The sequence below is a fragment of the Gorilla gorilla genome, chromosome X (genome assembly GCF_029281585.2).
Source record: "Gorilla gorilla gorilla isolate KB3781 chromosome X, NHGRI_mGorGor1-v2.1_pri, whole genome shotgun sequence".
NCBI lineage: Eukaryota > Metazoa > Chordata > Mammalia > Primates > Hominidae > Gorilla > Gorilla gorilla.
The window spans coordinates 55754230-55778831 of record NC_073247.2 but is presented as its reverse complement, the minus strand read 5'-3'; the positions used below and the strand labels follow the sequence as shown (position 1 = coordinate 55778831).

The following is a 24602-nucleotide window of genomic DNA, read 5'->3' as shown; positions in this document are numbered from 1 at the left end:
TGAAAATCCATAAGTATGTGGAAATTGAACAACATGCTCTTGAATAACCAATGGGTCAAAGAAGAAATCAAAATGCTTATACACTTCTGGTGGGAATATAAATTAGTTCAGTCATTGTGGAAAGAAGTTTCACAATTTCTGAACGAAGTTAAAACAGTATTGCCATTTGTCCCAGAAATCCCATAATTGGGTATTTACCCTAAGGAACATAAACCATTGTACCATAAATGCACATGCACCCATATATTTATCACAGCACTATTCACAGTAGCAAAGACATGGAATCAACCTGAATGCCCACCAGTGGTAGACTGGATTTTTTTTTTAAATTTGGTACATAGACACCATGGAATACTACACAGCCACAAAATAGAAGGAGATCATGTCCTTTGCAACAACATGGATAAAATTGGAAGCCATTACTCTAAGTGAACTAACACTAGAACAGAAAACCAAATACCACATGCTCTCACTTATAAGTGGGAGCTAAACACTGAGTACATATGGACACTAAGAAGGGAACAACAGACATCAGGGCCTACTTGAGGGTGGAAAATGGGAGGAGGGTGAGGATTGAAAACTACTTATTGGGTGCTATGCTTATTACCTGGTTGATGAAATAATCTGTACACCAAACTCCCATGACATGCAATTTACCTATACAACACACCTGCACATATATCTCTAAACTTAAAATAAAAGTTTACAAATAAAAATTAAAATTAAGAAAGGGAAATAAAAAAAATATCCTGAGACAAAAACAATAATGGAAACACAACATACAAAAACTTGTGGGATGCATCAAAAGCAGTTCTAAGAGGAAAATTTATAGCAATAAATGCCTAACAACATAATATTACACCTCAAGAAACTAAAAAAAGAACAAAAAACTAAGCCCAAAGTTAGCAGAAGGAAGGAAATAACAAATATCAGAGTAGAAATAAATAAAATAGAGACTAGAAAAACAGCAGAGAATATCAATAAAGCTGAGTTGGTTTTCAGGAAAGATAAACAAAGTTGATAAACCTTTAGCTTAACTAAGAAAAAAAGAGAGAAGACACAATAAAATCAGAAGTAAAAGAAGGGAAATTACAACTGATACCACAAAAATATGAATGCCCATAAGAGATTACTATGAATACTTACGTGTCAACAAATTGAATAATGTAGAAATAGTGGATAAATTCCTAGATACATACAATTTGCCAAGACTGAAATATACAGACATAAAAAATATGAAGAGACCAACATAAGTAAAGGATTGAATCAGTAATCAAATGCCTCCCATCAAAGAAAAGCCCAGGACCTCATAACTTCACTGCTGAATTCTACCAAACATTTAGGAAAGCTAATACCAATCATTCTCAAACTCTTCCAAAAAATACTAGAGGAGGGAATACTTCAAAACTCTTTTTATGAGGCCAAATTCAGACAAGGACATTATAAGAGAAGAAAATTACAGGCCAATATCCCTGATGAACATAGATGCAAAAATCCTCAAAAATACTAGCAAACAAAATTCTACAGCATATAAAAAGAATTATTCACTATAATCAAATGGGATTTATTTCAGGGGTGCAATGATGTTTCAACATACCAAATCAATAAATGTGATACAACATATTAACAGAACAAAGAACAAAACCATACAATCATCTCATCAAATAAAAAAAATCGTTTGGCAAAATTCAACATTCTTTCATAGTAACAACTCTAAACAGATTAAGTATAGAAGGAATATTTTTCCACATAATAAAAGCTAACATGACAATCTGATAGCTGACATTATACTCAATAGTGAAAAGTTGAAAGCTTTTCCTCTAAGATCAAGAACAAAGATATCCATTCACATCACTTCTATTCAACATAGTACTGAAAATTCTTGCCAGAGCAATTAGGCAAGAGAAAGAAATAAAAGGCATACGAATAGGAAACGAACAAGTGAAATTGTTGCTGATTGCTAATGACATGATCTCATGTATAGAAAGTCCCAAAGACTATTTAAAAAAAAACTGTTAGAACTAATAAACAAATACAGTAAAGCTGTAGGATATAACATCGAAAGTCAATAGCATTTCTATACTCCAACAGCACACTAGCTGAAAAAGAAATTAAGAAAGCAATCCCATTTATACTTGCTACAAAAATATAAAATATTTAGGAATAAATTTAAACAAGGAAGTGAAAGATCTGTACATTGAAAATTACTAAATTGAAATTGAAGAAGACATAAATAAATGAAAAGATATTCGATGCTCATGAATTGAAATAATTAATATTGTTAACATTTCCTTACCACCCAAAGCTATCTACAGAGTCAATGCAATCTATTAAAATTCCAATGTAATTTTTCACAAAAATAGAAAAACAATTCTAAAATTCATATAGTACTACAAAAAAACACAAATAGTAAAGCTAATCTTGCACAGGAAAAAGCTAGAGGCATCCCACTGCCTGACTTCTAAGTATATTACAAAACAAAAGTAATTAAAACAGCATGGTACTGGCATAAAAGTAGACACATCAATAAAGGGAACAGCATAAAAAGCCCAAAAGTGAACCCAGGCATTTACAGCAAATTGATTTTTCAACAAAAATGGCAAAAATACACAATGGCAGATGGACAGTCTCTTCAATGAAGGGTATTGGAAAAACTGGATATCTGCATGCAGAAGAATGAGATTGGACTCTTACCTCACACTATATGCAAAAATCAACAAAAAATGGATTAAAGACTTAAACATAGACCTGAAACTATAAAACTACTAAGAGAAAGCAGTGTGGGGGGTAGGAATTATATGATATTGGTCTGGACAATGATTTTTTGGAGTTGACCCCCGAAGCTCAAACAACAAAACCAAAAATAGACAAATGGTATTACATCAAACCAAAAAGCTTCTGCACAGGAAAGGAAACAGTTAACAGACTGAGGAGACAACCTATGGAATGAGAGAATATATTTACAAGCCACTCATCTGATAAGACATTAATATCCAAAGTATATTTTTAAAAAGTTTAAAAAACTCAAACAACTCAATAGTAAGAAAACAAATAACCTGCTTAAAAGATGGGCAAAGGGTCCAAATATAAATTTCTCAAAAGAAGACATACAAATGGCCAACAGGTATTATGAAAAAAACAAATGCTCAACATCACTAGGCATTAGGGAAATGCAAATTAAAATCACAATGAAATATCATTTGACACTTGTCAGAATGGCTACCATTAAAAAGACAAAAGATGACAACTGTTGGAAAGATTGTGGAGAAAAGGGACTTCTAGTACACTGTTGGTGGGAATGTATGTTAATACAGCCATTATGGAAAACAATGAAGTTTCCTCAAAAAACTAAAAAATGGAGTTACCATGTGAACCAGCAATCCCACTTCTAGGTACATGTGCAAAGGATTTGAAATCAGTATGTCAGAGAGATATCTGCACTCACGTGTTTATTACAACATTATTCACAATGGCCAAGTCATGAAATCAACCTAAGTGTTCATCAACTGATGAATGAATAAAGAAAATGTGGTATATATAGACAATGGAATACTATTCAGCCTTAAAAAGAGGGAAATTAGGTCATTTGTGATGACATGGATGAACCTGAAGCACCTTATGCTAAGTTAAATAACCCAGTCACAGAAAAACAAATACTGCATATTCTCACTTATATGTGGAAGCTAAAAAAAAATTGAACACATAGAAGCAGAGAGGAGAATTGTAATTTCCATAGGCTGGGGCATGGGGGCAAAGGTCCAAGGGGACATTGTTTTAGTTAGGCAGGAGGAAAAAATAAGTATTTTAGGTAATTGCTATTTTATTTAGCTTGATTCAATTAATCCACAATATGTACATATATCACAGCATCACTGTACCCCATAAATATGTATAATTATAATTCATCAATATCCAATAAAAATAGATAAGTATATAAATAAAACAACATTCTTTATAGTTATCCTAAGAGTGAGAACTCACTGTCATTGGTTGAAGGCTGCTTCCAGAAGCATTAACTCTCTGGCATTTTATGCTTACTGTGTGTAAGGGCTGAGTATACCCTGTTAGCCAAAGGGGTAAGAAAGCCCTCTGACAGTGTCACAGGTGTTCCCTGTAAGAACTTTCAGCAGGTAGAGATGAATGTGGAGAAAATACAGATGCAGAGTACCAACAGCATCTGCTAGTCGTTGTAACTGAAGAGATGCCAAGAGGCCACTCAGTCATCTCTCTGCTTTTTAAAATGGCTGTATCTAAAACCACCCCTATGGAGACAAGCAACTCTTATTACATGCCAACTTACCTCACACTTTCCTGATTGCGGTAAACAAGTGGTGAGATACAACTAGAATGTGAAATGTACAGTGAGCTCTGAAACCCTCCCAAAAGAGCTTGTGCTCCAAAACAAAAGCAATGGTTCCAAGTAGCAACAACTCTAATGCTTCATCAATCCTTACATTGTACAGGCCCTGGAAGATAAATGACAGGCTACAAAGTAACCTGAGAAGTAATGATAGGCCACAGCAGCCCTAAGGTACCTTGGGAAGTTGGGACAAATCACAATAGCCCCTAAATATTCCGGGAAGTAGTAATGGGCCACATTAGCACCCCCAACACACCCTGGGAGGGAGTACTGGATTACCTCAGCCCCAAGGTACCCTGGGTGTTTGGGATGGCCCACATCAGACCCAAGATAAAAGGAATCTCTGATTTTCTAATCCAAAGGTGTATTTCACATACAAAGCACACTGGAAAATATAATCAGCAATAGGCACTCTCTGACAGGCAAGCATTTCTCCAGGCATCTAAATAGCAGCTGACCTCAAGTTATAACTGAACTAAGATTCCTAAACAAAACTAAGCTTTTCCCTAACTTAAATGGAATAAACATACGAAGACACTGGTAAAATGATTAACAGCTCCCCAAAGCAGAGTCTTATTTTGTTTACCTTCGTATTTCTAGTCCAGTCACTGGGATAATAAATAGGTATCAAATGAATGGATGAAAGCCTTAGTCTAATTTTTTAAGACAGAAACTACCAATAATTATTTCTTTGGCATAAAAGGTGTGGGAGTCTATTTTCAAATACATGCAGGAATCAATGAGTTAAGTAAAGTGAAACAGATTTCTTTACTTCACAAATTCTCAGAGCCTTTAATATGTTAAGCTATATTTTAAGTCACCAGGCCAGGGAGATGACACATGCATAATTCCCTGAACTTATTTAACCACTAAACTCATTTTTCCCCCATGAAGCATTTCAAAATCCCAAAGAATTTTGAGACTTTTTAACTCCAAAGACTGATTAAAAATTGCAAAGCATAAATAATAGCAAAATCGAATTGCTATGGGAGATTCTGGGGGTGGGGTGGGTGTAGGTAATATAAGAGAGGAGAAATGGGAGCATAATGATTTGGGATTCCACATTAACTGATTGTGGCTACTGGTAAAAATTAGACGTCTAAACACAAGACAAAGAGTACTGTAAGGGATCTGGTGTAGTTCCCACAATCATGACACGCCCTTGCTGACAAATTAATCTTCTCCATCTTTGGATTCCATAACCAGTATTACCCTTAGACCTGGGCAACCAGGGTCCTCACCTAGGCCCCTCACCTATGGAGAGGTCTACACTTATTTCATGCCATGTTACATCACACATTCCTGATTGTGGCAAACAAGTCAGACTCTAAAGTTTAGAAGGCCCTGCACTATATCTCCTCCAGTGTGCCCTTCACATGAGGCAAGAAATCCATAGGACCAAGGGCCACATCCACTCAAAGCCCACATCTCCCCTTCGAGGTCCAGCTCTGGATCTCAGGATCCTGAGATTTCCTGCCCAATGTTTCCAAGTCACTTCCAGTACCTATGCAGTTCTGTCTTTTGGGTCCATTATTCTGAGAGCAAACTGTGTGCTACGGGGTGACTGGTGGGTGAGGTGATAGGGGTGATGGAATTTAGTCACATGGTCTAGAATAGCCACCAAAGGCTCCTAGTGGTTCAGGATAGAGCCAGAGGTGGAAAGAAAAGGAGACAGGGGCTGCATGGCTTGGGGAGTGGGGCTCCACTGATCTTCTTGCCTCAAGCTCTGCAAATATTAAGGGCAGGCCTGCCCTTAGGAGTACAATCTTCCTGTTCAATGAGCACATGTGGGAAGTAAATGGCAATGCTGCAAAAACTGCTACTTATTCCAGTACAGTTACTTGTGACTTCCTCATCCTTTGCACAATTATGAATTGTCAGATAACAGTGGCATTTCCAAGATTTATCTCCAGCATCTCATTGCACTTCTGAACTTCATACTTTGCAAGTATGTACAATAGATGCACCCATGTTCATGGCTATTTTAATTATATGTAACATAACCAAGAAGAAATTTTCAAAGGCTTCTAAATAGTCAATCTGTCACAGCCATGCACTTGCATTAATTCACAAAAAAAATCATTAAAAAATTAAGCAGACTGCCTCATCCAATAGGCTACATTGTGATAATAGGAAATGCCATGGGTCTACCCAATGGATGACCTTCTTCTAGCTCATATTCAGTCTGAAAACTGAAAAATGATGGTGTTGAGAGGACATGAAGCCAGGAAGTATTGGCAGCATTGAGAAGCAGTAGACAGAGATTCCTCAGAAAGGGAGACAGCTACTAAGCCAGGCAAACAGAGAAGCCATTCCTAAGCAATAGCTGGCTCAAATCGGCAAAGAACATTAGAGGAAATATCTTAATATAAGTCGGAGCTGGGAGCCTTAACTGCAGATTCAGTAATAGCAGCTCAGTGCTGGGTAAGGACTACAAAGAATGCGAAAAAGGATCAACAAATCCTAAATAGAGAGATTTGGACAGAATCTGAACAGAAGCAAGGTTTTCAGACATATCTGGCCAAGACAAACCACTTTTTGTTAAAAAAATATATATAGACAGATTAATTTCAGAACTCTGCTGAATATCATTTAAACTTGATATGTGTAAGTTAACTGTAAAGTAAACTATATGTAATTCTTATTCCATGCCATGGGCTCAATTATTTTCAACCAACTGTTTGCTGTTTTTGTAGATTCCTCCACTAAAGACTTGCCCTAAGATGCCTTTAGCAATAAACTGTCGCATTCTGTGAACTTCAACTGACCATTTCAATAAGGAGGTTGAGCCCTGAATTTTCTGTCACCTGCAGTAGTGTTTGAAAAACTCATCCAATCATAAGACTCAACTGAATCATCTGTTAAACTGGTGGTTCTCAAATTGTAGTGAGCATCAAAGTCAACTAGAGGGCTTGTTCAAACAGATTCTTAGAGAATCTTACACAGTGGGAATTAGGAGATTCCAATAATTTGCATTTCTAGTAAGTTTCCAGGTGATGCTGATGCTGCTGGTCCATGGACCACCCTTTGAGAACCACTGTATTAAACACTCTGGATTCCCAGAATTCCACCTCCAATCCATAGAATCAGAATCACAGACTCAGGATCCTATTTTTAACAAACATTCATGATGATTTTTCCGGTCTAACTATACCACATCTTTTATACGCACTAAATTTCATGTTCTTTCTCTGTTTAGGAGTTCCTCAAACCGTGATCAGAGTCCATTACCCTTATTCTACATAGTATTCTCAAACTCTTGATTATCTAATTCCCCAACTCAGAGCAGGTTCAAAGCTATCTACTATGTGGTGTGGAACTGGCTCTTTTTTGTTTATTTGTTTGTTTGTTTGGTTTTTTATCTATAACATGAGATTTTTTGTTTGTTTGCAGAAAATGTTTTGCTCTCAGGTGAGGGGGTTTATAATAAGTGACTTATTTATTACAGATACAAATTCCAAACATAGTTTATTCTAAGCTTTTAAGTTCAACCTACAAATCGTATTATTCTATTTATAAATCTAGTAAAGTTTAATAATCACACAAATATTTTTTACTGATATTTGGTCCCATTTAATTAAGTACCCTTCTGCATTTTCAACTGCCCATAAGGGGATAGAATAATTCAATTTACTTTTTTTAGTTTATTTTTTTGAGATGGGATTTTGTTATGTTGCCCAGGCTGGTCTCAAACTCCCAGACTCAAGCAATCCTCCTACCTCAGCCTTCTTAATAGCTGGGATTACAGGCATAAACTCTCAATGTGCTTTTTAAGCCCCTTATATATCTGACTAACAAATAAAACCTCCCAAGCACTTAATCAATTCCTACGCACATAACAAATTAAAAGTACAGTGAATCTTAAAGTTTTCTTAAATGTCCAAGCATATTAATGGCCTTAAAATTATGGGCAAGCAGTCAGACAGGTTATGAGAAATTTATCCAGATATCATTTTAAAATTTGTAAGAACTGTGTTAAAAAGGATGGAAGATGGAAAATTGTGTCAAGTTTAAAGTATTTGAACCAAAACATGAAGACTTTCAAGAGTCTCAAGATATAAAAATTAAAACTTCCATTCTGGTAAAGGAACCAAGAACCTACATTGGGTAAAGGACGCCCTCTTCACTAAATAGTATTGGAAAAATTGGATATCCACATACAGAAGAATGAAACTCAATCCCCATCTCTCACCATATACAAAAATCAACTCAAGAGAAATTAAAGGTTTAAATATAAGACTGAAACTTTAAAAAATACTAGAAGAAAACAGGGAAAATACTTTAGGACATAGATCTAGGCAAAGATTTCACAGTTAAGACCTCAAAAGCACAGACAACAAAAATAATAACAGACAAATGTAACTATATTAAACTAAAAAGCTTCTGCACAGCAAAGGAAACAACAGAATGAAGACACAACCTGTTAATGGGAGAAAATATTTGCGAACTATTCATCTGACAAGGGACTAATATCCAGAATATACAAGGAACTCAAACAACAGTTTACACACACACACACACACACACACACACACACACACACACAATCCCATTAAAAAGTGGGCAAAGAACATAAATAGACATTTCTCAAAAGAAGACATACGGCCTCCTGCAGTGCTCGGGGCCGCAGCGGGATAGGGAGCCTCGGGGAAGAGCGGCGCGGGAGCTGGCACCCACCACTGGAGGGGCGGCGACGACGGCCCGAGCGACCTAGGCAGGCGAGCGGATCCGCCATGGCCGAGTTCCCGTCAAAAGTGAGCACGCGGACCAGCAGTCCCGCGCAGGACGCTGGAGCCTTGGTGTAGGCACTGCGCACGGACCTGGGCTTCGTAGGCTCCCGCCTCGGGCGTTCATGCTTGCTGCAGCTGGTGCTGGGGCTGCTGGTGTGGGCCCTGATTGCGGACACCCCGTACCACCTGTACCCGGCCTATGGCTGGGTGATGTTCGTATCTGTCTTCCTCTGGCTGGTGACAATCGTCTTCTTCACCCTCTACCTGTTTCAGCTGCACATGAAGTTGTACATGGTGCCCTGGCCACTAGTGTTAATGATGTTTAACGTCAGTGCCACCGTTCTTTACGTCACCGCCTTCATCGCCTGCTCTGCGGCAGTTGACCTGACGTCCCTAAAGGGCACGCAGCCGTATAACCAGCGTGCGGCTACCTCGTTCTTTGCGTGTTTGGTGATGATCGCCTACGGAGTGAGCCCCTTCTTCAGCTACCATGCCTGGCGAGGAGTAGGCAGCAATGCGCCACCAGTCAGATGGCTGGCGGCTATGCCTAAACCACCTGTGCCACGGCTCCCCCTGGGGCTGAAGCCGCCGCTGGGTAGCAGAGCAGGGTCACCCCGCAAGCCCAAAGCTGGGGAGCCTTGAGCAGACTCAGCCCGGCAGGGACTACACTTGGTCCTCTCTGCCCACCAGACACAAGCTCTCACAGCGCTAAGGAAGCAGGCCCAGGCTGGCAGGCATCTGGGCTTGCAGGAGGCCAACCGCTGAGACCTCCTCCCCATCTCCCTTATTCAGTGGAAGTTGACGGGGATCTGAGGCTGTGTCTCTGCCTTCTCTTTAGAGGACTTCAGCGTCCAAGGCTGGGGCCCACCCTTCTCACCAGCACTAAATGCATTAACAAGGACTTCAGACCTGCAGCCCCAAACCCACTCTAGTATAAGCCTAACAAACAACATGTAGCACCTTCGTCTTTGTTCCAGGAGAGCTGAGCAAGCTTATGAAACCATTCTCCTTCCTTAACACACAATTCCGACCCAACCCTCCCTGGAGCCAACCTGTAAAAAGCGGGTTATGATTGTTGACAGCATGGTCTTCCATCCCTGCATTTCAGACATACCAGTTATTGAAAGCAAATCCGTTTTAAGTGACTTCTCAATGCTGAAAAGCCTGTCCAGGTTTCCTTCCCTTTCCCGAGCCTCTCTTGTAATACTCCCTTTGGGCAAAGCTAACATCACTGCCGACTGCCTCCCTGACCCTGCTGACTAGGCACAGGGGACACAAAGGAGGGAGGGAAGCAAGGCCTTGTCTGGCCAGTTGTCATGTGGTTGGTGGTGACTTTGTTTTTGTTTGTTTGTTTTTTAATAAAAATAAAGATGAGAGAAATTAAAAAAAAAGACATACAAATGGCCAAGCCATATATGAAAAAATGCTCAACATCACTAATCAGCAGGAAAGTGCAAATCAAAACTACAGTGAGATATCACCTTACTCCAGCTATAATGGCTATTACTAAAAAGACAAAAAAAAAACATGCTGGTAAGGATGTGGAGAAAAGGGGAATTCTTATACATTATGCAGGAACGTAAATTAGTACAGTCACTGTGGAAAACAGTATGGAGATTTCTCAAAAAACTTAAAATAGAACTACTATATGATCCAGCAATCCCACTCCTGGGTATTTATCCAAAGGGAAAAAGATCAGTATATCAAAGGGATATCTGCACCCCAGTGTTTATTGCAGCACTATTCACAATAACAAAGATATGGAATCAACTTAAGTATCCATCAACAGCCAAATGGATAAAGAAAATGTGGAATACTATACAGCCATAAGAAAGAATGAAATCATGTTATTCGCAGCAACATGAATGGAACTGGAGGTCACTACGTTAACTGAAATAAGCCAGGCACAGAAAGACCAATGTTCTCACTCATATATGGGAGCTAAAAAAGTTGATCTCATGGAGACAGAGAGTAGAATGATAGATACCAGAAGCTGGGAAAGGTGGTGTGGGGATAGGAGGGATGAAGAGAGGCTGGTTAATGGGTACAAATGTACAGTTAAATAGAAGGAATAAGTTCCAATGTTTGATAGCAAAGTAGGGTTACTATACTTAGCAACAATGTATCGTGTATTTCAAAATAGCTAAAAGACTTGAAATATTACCAGCACATAGAAATGATAAATATTTGAGGTGATAGATACCCCAAATACTGACTTGATCATTACACATTCTATGTATGTAACAAAATATCACATGTGCCCCATAAATGTGTACACAAAAATTTAGAAAACAACTTTTGTCCCAGGAAGGAGCAGCCTGAAGTTGCAGGATTCCACGAGTAGATAGAAGAATTTGGTAATAATTAGGCTGATTTGGTAATTAGACACAAATCGGGGACATGGTCTACATGGTCATCCCGTCCTTAAGTTATGTAGTACAAGACATTATGAGTGTAAAAAGAGAGCTGGCTTGGCAGTCAAGATCAAGAGAAAAATTGCTATGTCTGTCTGAAGGTCTAGACTTCACATCCCAGCTGATATCTCTGGACACCATGTAGTATCAGCAGTCAAAACTTATTTGGGATGAGGTAATGGGGTGATTCAAAAACCTCTAAATCTCAGTGGCTTAGCACAATATGAATTTATTTCTCTCTCATAAGAAGTCCAATGCAGATTTTCCTGGCCTGTGGTTTTCCTCTAAGCAAAGACTTGGAGATCCAAGCTCATTTAGTCTTTTGGGGCTGTCATCATCAACACATGGCCTCTGAGGTTGCCGTGGAATGAGAAGAGACAGAGGCTAGACAAAGCACACCAGCTTTTAATTACCAGATTTTATTTTTTTACTGTTTTACTAATATTATTTTTATTTAATATTTTATAACTATTATATTTATGGGATACAATATGATGGTTTGATATATGTATATAATGTGGAATGATTAAATCAAGCTAATATATCCATCATTTCACTTATTTAACATTTTTTATGGTGATACATTTGACATTTATTCTCAGTTATTTTGAAACATACATCATTATTGACTATAGTCACCCTGCTGTGCAATAGATATCAAAACTTATTCCTCCTGTCTAACTGAAACATTGTATCCTTTGACCCTCAACTGCCCATTCTCTCTGTCCCCCTTCCTCAGCCTCTGGTAATCATCATTCTATCATCTACTTCTATGAATTTAACTATTTTTAGATTCCACACATGAATGAGATAATGCAGTATTTATCTTTCTAGACACCTAGGTTGATTCTATAACTTGGTTATTATGAATAATGCTGAAATGAACATGAAAGTGCAGATATCCCTTTGACATATTGATTTCAATTCCTTTGAATACATTCTCAGAAGTGGAATTGCTGGATCATATGGTAGTTGTGTTTTACGTTTTTTGAGGAACCTCCACGTCATTTTCTATAACTGCTGTATTAATCTACATTCCCACCAAGAGTGTGTTAGGGTTCCCTTAACTCCACATTATTGTCAACACTTGCCTTTCATCTTTTTGATAAAAGCCATTATAAAAGGTGTGAGATGATATCTTATTGTGGTATTAATTTGAAAATGATTAGTGACATTGAACATTTTTTCATGAACCCGTTGGTCATTTATATGTCTTCTTTTGATAAATGTATATTCAGGTCCATGCCCATTTAAAAAATTCGTTACTTGTTTTCTTGCTATTGAGTTGTTATATACTTTGTTTGTTTTGTTTTTAATTTAATGTTTAAGTTTTGCGGGTACATAGTAGTTGTATATATTTATGGGTTACATGAGATATTTTAATACAGGCATGCAATGTGTAATAATCACATCGGGGTAAATGGAGTATCCATCACCTCAAGCATTTATCCTTTGTGTTACAAACAATCCAATTATACTCTTTTAGTTATTTTAAGATGTATAATTAAATTATTTTTGACTATAGTCACTCTGTTGAGCTAGCAAATACTAGGTCTTGTTCATTCTTTCTATTTTTTGTAGCCATTAACTCTCCCCAATCCCTGTCCCTCAAACCCACAACCCTTGCTAACATCTGGTAACCATGTTTCTACTCTGTATCTCCATGAATTCAATTGTTTTAATTTTTAGCTAGCAAAAATAAGTAAGAACGGGTGAAGTTTGTCTTTCTGTGCCTGGCTTATTTTCACTTTACATAATGACCTCCAGTTTCATCCACGTTGTTGCAAATGACAGGATCTCGTTCTTTTTATGGATGAGTAGTATTCTGTTGTGTATGTGTACCAAATTTTCTGTACCCATTCATCTATTGATGGATGCTTAGATTGCTTCCAACCCTTGGTTATTGTGAATAGTGCTGCAATAAACATGGGAGTGCGGAAATCTCTTCGATATACTGATTTCCTTTCTTTCGGGTATATACCTAGGATTGGGATTGTATGGTATCTCTATTTTTAGATTTTTGAGGAACTTCCAAACAGGTTTCCATGCTAGTTATACTAATTAACATTCCCACTAACAATATATGAGGGTTCTCTTTTCTCCACATCCTCGCCAGCATTCGTTATTGCCTAACTTTTGGATTAAGGCCATTTTAACTGAGGTGAGACGATACCTCATAGTAGTTTTTGATATATAATTCTGTGATGTTCAGTAATGTCGAGCACCTTTTCATATACCTGTCTGACATTTCTATGTCTTCTTTTGAAAAACATCTATTCAGATCTGTTCCCCATTGTTAAATTGTATTATTAGCTTTTTCCTATAAAGTTGTTTGAGCTCCTTATGTATTCTGGTTATTAATCTCTTCTCAGATGGGTAGTTTGAAAATATTTTGTCTCATTCTGTGCGTTGTCCTTAACTTTGTTGATTGTGTCTTTTCCCTTTGCCGTGCAGAAACTTTTTAACTTAATGTGATCTCATTTGTTCATTTTTACTTTGGCTGCCTGTGCTTGTGGTGTATTACTGAAGAAATTTTCACACAGACCAATGTCCTGGAGATTTTCCTCAATGTTTTCTTGCAAGAGTTTCACAGTTTGAGATCTTAGATTTAAGTCTTTAATCTATTTTGATTTGATTTTTGTATATGGAGAGAGAGAGAGAGGTCTAGTTTCATTCTTTTGCATATGGATATCCAGTTTTCTCAGCACCATTTATTGAAGAGACTATCCTTTCCCCAGTGTATGTTCTTCGCGCCTTTGTCAAAAATGAGTTCATTTTGAACTGTAGATTAATGGATTTCTCTCTGGGTTCTCTACTCTGTCCCACAGATTTATGTGTCTGTTTTTATACCCACGTCATGACATTTTAGTTCTATAGTTCTGTAGTGTAAATTAAAATCAGATAATGTGATTTCTCCAATTTTTTCTTTGTGCTTAGGATACTTTTGACTATTCTGCATCTTTTGTGGTTCCGTATAAATTTTAGGACTGCTTTTTATATTTCTGGGAAGAATGTCATGGGCGTTTTGATAGGTATTGCATTAAATCTGTAGATTGCCTTGGATAGTATAGACATTTTTACGGTATTGATTTTTCCAATCCATGAAAGTAGAATATCTTTCCATTTTATTGTGTCCTCTTCAATTTCTTGCATCAATTTTTTATAGTTTTTATTATAGAGATCTTTCACTTCTTTAGTTAATTCCTAGGTATTTTATTTGTAGATACTAAAAATGGGATTACTTTTGTATTACTATTTCAGATTGTTTAGTGTTGGCATATACGTATGCTACTGATTTTTGTATGTTGATTTTGTACCCTGCAACTGTCCTTATTTGTTTTTCGGTTCCAATAGGTTTTTTTTTTTTTTTTTTTTGGTAGAGTCTTTAGTTTTTCTCCACATCTAAGATTATACTGTCTGTAAACAAGGATAATTTGACCTCTTCCTTTCCGATTTGGATGCCCTTTCTTTCTTTCTCTTGTCTGCTCTAACTAGGACTTCCAATACTATGTTGAATAACAGTGGTGACAGTGGGGATCCTTCTCATGTTCCAGATTTCAGAGGAAAGGCTTTCAGTTTTTTTCCCATTCAGTATGATACTGGCTGTTGGTCTGTCATATTTGGCTTTTATTATGTTGACATATGTTCCTTCTATCCTCAGTGTTTTTTTAACATTTTTATCTCATAAAGGGATGTTTAATTTTATCAAATACTTTTTTCAGCATCAACTGAAATGATCATGCGACTTTGATCATTCATTCTGTTCATATGAGGTACCACATTGATGGATTTGTATATTTTGAACCATCCTTTCATAGGTGGGATAAATCTCACTTGGTCGTGATGAGTGATCTTTTTAATATGTTCAACAACATTAAAGTACTCCATTTGCTAGTACTTTGCTAAGGATTCTTGCATCAATATTTATACATGATATTGGCCTGTAGTTTTCTTTCTTTTTTTTTTTTTTTGATGTGTCTTTGTCTGGTTTTGATATCAGGCTAACAATGATCTCATAGAATCAGTTTGGAAGTATTCCCTCTTCTTTTATTTTTTTGGTTAGTCAGACTAGGATTGCTTTTTATTCTTCTTTAAATGTTTGGCAGAATTTAGCACTGAAGCCATTGGGTCCCAGACATTTCTTTGCTGGGAGACTTTTTATTACAGCTTTGATCTTGTTACTTATTATTGGTCTGTTTGGGTTTTGGATTTCTTCATGGTTCAATCTTGGTAGGTTGCATGTGTCTAGGAGTTTATCCATTTCTTCTAGATTTTCCAACTTATTGGCCTATAGTTGCTCATAGTATCCACTAGTGATCCTTTCTATTTCTGTGGTATCAGTTGTAATATCTCCTTTTTGACCTCTGATTTTATTTATTTGGATTTTTTCTCTTTTTTTCTTATTTGGTCTCATGAAGGATGTGTCCATTTTGTTTTCTTTTCAAAAAAACCCAACTTTTTGTTTCCTTGACCTTTCACATTATTTTCTTCATTTCAAATTCATTTATTTCTGCTCTGGTCTTTATTATTTCTTTTCCTCTACTAATTTGGGGTTTGTTTTACTCTCCTTTCCTAGTTTGTTATGATAGATTGTTACATTATTTGAGTTTTTCTTCTTTTTTTGATGTAGGTGCTTATAGCTATTAACTTCTCACTTAGTACTGTTTTTGCTATATCCCATAGATTTTGGTATGTTGTGTTTTCATAATAATTTGTTTCAAGAAATTTTTTTAGTTTTTTCTTAACTTTTTTATTGACCCACTGGTCATTCAGCAGCATATTGGTTGATTTCCATGTATTTGTATAGTTTCCAAAATTCCTCTTGTTATTGATTTCTAGTTTTATTCCATTGTAGTCAGAGAAGATGCTTGATAGTGTTTCAATTTTTTGGAATGTTTTAATACTTGTTTTGTGAGCTAACATATGGTCTCCCCATGAGAATGTTCCATGTGCTGAGGAAAAGAATGTGTATGCTGCAGCTCTTGGATGAAATGTTATGTAAATATCATTAAATTAATTTGGTCTATAGTGCAGATTAAGCCCATTGTTTCTTTGTTCATTTTGTGTCTGGAAGATATGTCCAATGCTGAAAGTGGGGTGTTGAAATCTCCAGCTGTTATTGTATAGAGGCCTATCTCTCTCTTTAACTCTGATAATATTTTCTTTGTATATCTGGGTGCTCCAGTGTTGAGTGCATGTATATTTACAATGTTATATCTCTTGCTGAATTTACCCCTTTATCATTAGTGACCTCCTCTGTCTCTTCTTATAGTTTTTGTCTTGAAATCCCTTTTGTCTAATATAAGTATAGGTACTCATGCTCTGTTTTTGTTACCATTGGAATGAAATATCTTTTGAATCCCTTTATTTTCAATCTATGTGAGTCTTCAGAGTTGAAGTGTGTTTCTTGTAGGCAATAGATCATTGGGTTCCCTTTTTTTTTTATCACCCATTCAGCCACGGTATGTCTTTTGATTAGAAATTTTAGTCCATTTACATTTAATGTTGTTATTGATAAGTAAGGACTTACTCCTGCCATTTTGTTATTTGTTTTCTGGTTGCTTTGTGATCTTCTTCTCCTTTCATTCTTTCCTGCCTTCCCTTTAGTGAAGGTGATTTCATCTGGTGGTATGCCATAATTTCTTGATTTCTTTGGTTCCTGTATCTGTTGTATATATTTTTTTCATTTAAGGTTGCCATGCGGCTTGCAAATACTATCTTATAACTCATTATTTTAAGCTGATAGCAACTTAATACTGTTTACATAAACAAACAAGCAAAAAGAAAACAAATAAATACTCTATGCCTTAACTTCATCCCCCTACTTTTTAACTTATGTTGTGACTATTTACATCTTATTGTACTATTTATGTCTTGAAAAGTTGTTATAGTTATTATTTTTGATTGGTTCATCATTTAGTCTTTCTACTTAAGAGTACTTTACACAGCATAGTTACAGAGTTATAATACTGTGTTTTTCTGTGTACTTAATATTAGCAAAGTGTTTTCTACTTTCATATGATTTCTTATGCCCATTAATGTGTTTTTCTTTCTGACTAAAGTATTCCCTTTAGCATTTCTTGTAGGACAAGTCTGGTATTGATGATATCCCTCAGCTTTTGGTTCTCTGGGAAAGACTATTTCTCCTTCATGTTTGAAGGATATTTTCACTGGATATACTATTCTAGGGTAAAAGTTTTTTTTTTTCCTTCAGCACTTTAAATATGTCATGTCACCCTCTCTTGGCCTGTAAGATTTCCTCTGAACAGGCTGCTGCCAGACATGTTGGAAGTCCATTGTATGTGATTTGTTTCTTTTGTCTTGCTGCTTTTAGGATCCTTTCTTTATCCTTGACCTTTGGCAGCTTAATAATTAAATGCCTTGAGGTAGTCTTCTTTGGGTTAATATGCTTAGTGTTCTGTAACCTCCTTGTACACAGATATTGATATATTTCTCTAGGTTTGGGAAATTATCTGTTATCATCCCTTTGAATAAACATTCTACCCCTATCTCTTCCTCTACCTCCTCTTTAAGGTCAATAACTCTTAGATTTGTCCTTTTGAGGCTATTTTCTAGATCCTGTAGGAATGCCTCATTATTTTTATTCTTTTTTCTTTTATCATCTATGATTGTATATTTTCAAATAGGCTATCTTCAAGCACATTATTTTTTTCCTCTGCTTGATCAGTTCTGCTATTAAAAGAGTCTAATGCATTCTTCAGTATGTCATTTGCATTTTTCAGCCCCAGAATTGCTGCTTGATTCATTTTAATTATTTCCACCTCTTTGTTAAAGTCATCTCATGGAATTCTGAATTCTTTCTCTGTGTTGTCTTGAATATCTTTGAGTTTCCTTAAAACAGCCATCTTGAATTCTGTCTGAAAAGTCACATATCTGTTTCTTCACGACTGGTCCCTTCTACCTTGTTTAGTTGATTTGGTGATGTCATGGTTTCCAAGATAGTCTTGGTGCTGAGGGATATTTGTCTGTGTAAAGGCATTGAAGAGTTAGGTATTTATTGTAGTCTTCACAGGCTAAGCTTGTTTTACCTGCCCTTCTTAGGAAGACTTTCAAGGATTTGAAAGGACTTTGGTATTGTGTTCTAAGCCATATCTGCATTAGGGACACCCCAAGCCCAGTAACACTGTGGTTCTTGCAGACTCATAGAGGTACAAACTTGGTGGTCTTGGATAAGATCCAGAGGCATTCTCTGGATTACTAGGCAGGCACTTGTTTTCTGCCCTTACTTCCTCCCAAACAAACACAGTTTCTGTTTCTGTTCTGAGCCATCCAGAGCTGGTAATGTGGTTATACAAGCACCCCTGTGGCCACCATCACTGGGACTGTGCTGGGTGAGACCTAAGGCCAGCACAGCACTGGGTCTCACCCAAGTTCCACTGTAAACACTACCTGACTACTACCTATGTTCATTCAAGGCACAGGTACTCTATAATCAGAAGGTGTTGAAGCTTATCAGGCTTGTGTCCTTCCACTCAGGAAGGCAAGTTCCCTCAGGCCCCAGGGAGGTCCAGAGATGCCATCCAGGAGCTAGGAACTGGAGTCAACACCTTAGAAGTCTACCTGATGTTCTATTGTACTACAACTAAGCTGGCACTCATATCATGTGATGCAGTTCTTCCCAATCTTTTCTCCCCTTTTCATAGGCAGAGGAGCCTCATGCCATGGCTAGTACCACCACAAGCCTTCAGAGAGTACTGTCAGGCTACTGCCAATGTTCCCTTAAGACCCAAAGGCTCTTCAGTCAGCTTGTGGTATATGTTGCCTGGCCTGGAACTCATCCTTCATGACAAAGGGCTCCCCTCTGGCCCAGGGCAGGTCCAGAAATGCTGTCCAAGAGCCAAGTCCTGGAATTGGGGTTCCCAAGAGCCCACTTTGTGCTCTAAACCCCTGAGGTTGAGCTGGCATGTAAAGTGCAAGAAAAAGTCTCCTTTACTTTTTCCTCTCCTTTTCTCAAGCAGAAGGAGTCTTGCCCCATAGACACCACAGCTGGGAATATACTAAGTCTCACCTGAATCCAAGAAGTCTCAGAGTCTCACCCATGACACATGACATACTATCTGGGTATTACTCCTCGTTATTCAGGGCCCAAGGGCTCTTTAGTCAGCAGGTGAAGGGTCCTGCCAGGACTGGGTCTCTTCCTTCAAGGTAGTGGATTCCCTTTTGGCCCAGTATGTGTCTACAAATGTTGTCTGGGAGTTAGGTCCTGGAAAGGAAGCCTTACATCTTTGACTGGCTCTCTATCCTACTGTGGCTGAGCTAGTATCCCAGAGGCAAGACAAAATCTTCTTTACTCTTCCCTCTCCTCTCCTCAAACAGAAGGAAGGGGTCCCTTTTGAATCCATAAGCTGTGCAGCTTGTGGCTGGGGGAAGGTTGTCACAAGCACTCCCTTAGCTGCCCCACCTGGTGTCTCAGTAGGTCTTGTGCCCCACCAGTCCACTGGCACTGAGTTGAGTTCAGCACTAGGACTTGCCTACAAATTTCAGTCCTTGTGGCCTAGACTGCTGTTCATTTAGGGACCCAGAGAACTTTAGCCTAGTGTGGCAAGGCTTGCCAGAACTCAAGTTCCAACCACTGAGTTGGGTGATTTCCCTCTGGCTAGGGCTGGTCTAGATGCTCCCTCTGTGGGCAGCCGTTAGCTGAGTTAAGCCCAGTTTGCTTTCTGCTACCACATGGCAATTCTGAGTTCAATGCAATGTCTCACAATTGCTGTGCTGTCCCTCTCCCACCTTCACAGATTCTCTCTCTGTGCCACACGGCTACTGCCAGGGGATGGAGGATGGGTAGTGTCTGTGACTCAAGACTTTTTTTCTCCTCTTCATTGCCTCTTTCAGTGATATGAAGTTAAAGCCAGGTACTGTGAGTGCTCACCTAATTTTTGATTCTTATGAAGGTGCTTTTTTTTTGTGTAGATAGCTGTTAAATTGGTGTCCTTCTTGGGGGGACAATTGGTGGAGACTTCTATTGAGACATCTTGCTCCCTTTACATATTTTGGATATTAACCAGCTATCAGATGTACGGTTTGCAAATAACTTTTCCCAATCTGTGAGTTGTCTCTTTACTTTGTTAATTGGAGTTTTTGTTGTTCTTTTTTTTTCTTTCTGTGCAGACACTGTTTAGTTTGATACTATCCCCATTTGTCTATTTTGGCTTTCATTGCCTGAGCTTTTGGGGTCATATCCAAAAAGTCCTTGCCCTGACCTATGTCATGAACCTCTCCCTCTCTGTTTTCTTCTGGTTCTTTTACAGTTTTAGGTCTTATGTTTAAGTCTTTAATCTTTTTTGAGTTGATTTCAGTATGTGATGCAAGGTTAGGGTCCAATTTCATTCTTCTGTATGTGGATAACCAGTTTTCCCCACACTATTTATTAATTAGGCTGTCCTCCCCGCATTGTATGCCTTTGGCATCTTTGTCAAAAAATCAATTTATCATAAATGCATGATGTATTATTTTGTTCTCACACTGCTAAAAACAATGACATGAGACTGGGTAATTTATGAAGAAAAGAGGTTTAATTTACTCACAGTTCTACAGGCTTAACAGGAAGCATGACTGGGAGGGCTCAGAAAACTTACAATCATGGCAGAAGGTGAAGGGGAAGCAGGCACATATTATCATGGCAAAGCAGGAGAGAGAGAGTAAGTAGGGAAGTGCCACACACTTTTAAAGAATAGTATCTCATGAGAACTCACTCACTATCATGAGAAGAGCATGCAGGAAATCTGCTCCATGATCCAGTGACCTCCCACCAGGTACCTCCCCCAACATTGGGAATTACAATTTAACATGAGATTTGGGTGGGGACGCAGAGCTAAAACATATCATTCTGCCCCAGCCCCTCCCAAATCTCATGTCCTTTCCACATTCAAAACATAATTATGCCTTCCCTACATTCCCCCAAAGTCTTAATTCTTTCCAGCATTAACCCAATAATCCAAGTCTAAAGTCTCATCTGAGACTAGGAAAGTACCTTTCACCTAAGAGCCTGCAAAATCAAAAACAAGTAGTTACTTCCAAGATACAATGGGGGTACAGACATTGGGTGAATGCTCCCATCCTAAATGGGAGAAATCAGCCAAAACAAAGGGGCGACGGGTCCCATGCAAGTCCCAAACCCCCAGGGCAGTCATTAAATCTTAAAGCTCCAGAATAATATTCTTTGACTCTATTTCTCACATCCAGGCCACACTAATGCAAGGAGTGGGCTCCCAAGGCCTTGGGCAGCTCTGCCTCTGTGGATCTGCAGGGTATGGCCCCAACAGCTGGTTTCATGGGCTGGCATTGAGTACCTGCACTTTTCCAGGTGCATTGTGCAAGATGTCTGCAAGAATCTACCATTCTTGGGTCTGGAGGATGTTGGCCCTCTTCTCACAGCTCCACTAGGCAGTGCCCCATTGGGGACTCTGTATGGAGGCTCCAACCCCATATTTCTCCTCCACACTGCTCTAGTAGAAGTTCTCCATAAGGATTCTGCCCTTGCAGCAAACTTCTGCCTGGACATCCAGGCATTTCCATACATCCTCTGAAATCTAGGCGGAAGTTCCCCAACTTCAAGTCTTGTCTTTTGTGCACCCACAGGCCCAAAACCACATGTAAGCCACCAAGGCTTGGGGCTTGTACCCTCTAAAGCCAAAGCCCAAGCTGTACCTGGGCCCCTTTTAGTCATAGCTGGAGCTGGAGCAGCCCGTATGCAGGGCACCATCTCCTGAGGTTGCACAGAGTAGCTGGGCAATGGGTATGGCCCATGGAACCATTTTTTCCTCCTAGGCCTCTGGGCCTGTGATGGGAGGGGCTGATGTGAAGATCTCTGAAATGCCCTGGAAACATTTTCCCCATTGTCTTGGCTATTAACATTCATCTCCTCTTTACTTACGCAAATTTTTGCAGCAGGCTTGAATTTCTCCCCGAAAATGGGCTTTCTTTTCTACTACGTGGTCAGGCTACAAATTTTCCAAACTTTAACGCTCTGCTTCCCTTTTAAATATAAGTTCCAATTTCAGACCATCTCTTTGTGAATGCATATGATCATATGCTTTTAGAAACAGCCAGTTCACATCTTGAATGCTTTGCTGCTTAGAAATTTCTTCTGCCGGATACCCTAAATTATCTCTCTCAAGTTAAATTTCCACAGATCTCTAGAGCAGGGGCAAAATGCTGCCAGTTTCTTTGCTAAAGCATAGAAAAAATGACCTTTACTCTAGTTCTCACTCTAGTTCTCAGCCTAGACTTCATTGTCCATATCACTATCAGCATTTTGGTCAAAACCATTTAACAAGTCTCTAGGAAGTTCCAAACTTTCCCACATCTTTCTCTCTTCTTCTGAGCCCTCCAAACTGTTCTAACCTCTGCCTGTTACCCAGTTCCAAAGTCACTTCCACATTTTCAGGTATCTTTATAGCAATGCCCCATTCCTAGTACCAATTTTCTGTTTTAGTCCATTCTCACACTGCTATAAAGAACTATCTGAGACTGGTTAATTTATGAAGAAAAGAGGTTTAATTGACTCACAGATCCACAGGCTTAACAGGAGGCTTGACTGGAAGGTCTCAGGAAACTTACAATCATAGTGGAAGGTGAAGGGGAAGCAGGTATGACTTACAATGGCAGAGCAGGAGAGAGAGAGAGAGAGCAAGTGTTGAAGTGCCATGCACATTTAAACCATCAGATCTTGTGGGAACTCACTCACTATCATGAGAACAGCATGGGGAAAATCTGTCCCCATGATCCAATGACCTCCCACCAGGTACCTCCCCAAAAATTGGAAATTACAATTCAACATGAGATTTGGCTGGGGAAACAGAGTGAAATCATATCACATGGCTTTACTTCCAGGCTTTCTATCCTATTTCATTGGTTGATGAGTCTCTTTTTATGCCAGTACCATGTTGTTTTTATTACAATCTTTATATCTTGGAGTTGGGTAGGGTGATATCTCCAGTTTGTTCTTTTACCTCAAGATTATTTTGGCTATTTGGGGTGTTTTGTTGTTCCATTGGAATTTAATGATTATTTTTGCCTATTTCCATGAAAAATGACATTGTAATTTTGATGGGGATTGCTTTGAATCTGTAAATTTCTTTTAATTCAGCCATTGAAGTGTTACAGCCCCTCTGTTTACAATCTATCAGCAGGAACTAGTCACATGGTCCTGCCACGTAAAAGGTGGCTGGGAAATGTAGTCTAGCCATGTGCCTGGGAAGAGGATATGGGTTTGGTGAGAATCTAGCCAGTCTGTCAGGAGTACCATAGCATCTCTTCAGGGGGTGTATTAGTTTCCTAAAGCTTCGGTAACTGCAACTGGTTGGTGATATGGTTTGGATCTCTGTCCCACCCAAACTTCATGTTGAAATGTAATCCACCATGCTGGAAGTAGGAGACACTGGTGGGAGGTTATTGGATCATGGGAACAGTTTCTCATGGTTTAACACCATCCCCCCTTGGTGTTGCTGTCATTATAGTGAGTTCTTGTGAGATCTGATTGTTTAAAAGTGTGTGGCACATACCCCCTCTCTCCCACTCTCTCTCTTTCTCCTGCTCTGGCCATGTAACGTGTTGGCTCTCCCTTTGCCTTCCACCATGATTGTAAGTTCCCTGAGGCCTCCCCAGAAGAAGATGCCACTATGCTTCCTGTACAGCCTGTACAGGAATTTATAACCTCTTTTCATTATAAATTATGCAGTTTCAGGTATTTCTTTATAGCAGTATGACAATAAACTAATACAGTTGTTTTACGACAGGAATTAATTCTCAAAGTTTTGGAGGGCAAAAGTCTGAAATCAAGGTGTTGCCAGGGCCGTGCTTTCTATGAAGTCTCTAGAGGAGAAGAATCCTTCCTTGCCTCTTCCAGCTTTTGGTGGTTACTAGCAGCAATTCTTGTCATTTCTTGACTTGTAGCTACATCACTCCCATTTCTGCCTTCATCTTCACATGGCCATCTTGCTTCTATGTATATTTTGTGCCTTCAAATCTTCCTCACCTTATAAGGGCACCAGTAATTGGATTTAGGGTCCTTTCTAATCCAGTATAATTTTATGTTAACAGGATCACATCTGTAAAGTCTCTACTTCCAAATAATAT

General features: G+C 38.5%; 1 long non-coding RNA gene and 1 pseudogene across 1 annotated transcript in view; one reads left to right on the top strand and one right to left on the bottom strand.

Annotated features, from left to right (window-relative positions):
* The window catches only part of LOC115932037 (uncharacterized), a 188440-nt gene that overhangs the window by 150874 nt on the left and 12964 nt on the right, over window positions 1-24602 (bottom strand). The window lies entirely within an intron of this gene.
* Window positions 9094-9641, top strand: LOC101148463 (plasmolipin-like; annotated as a pseudogene).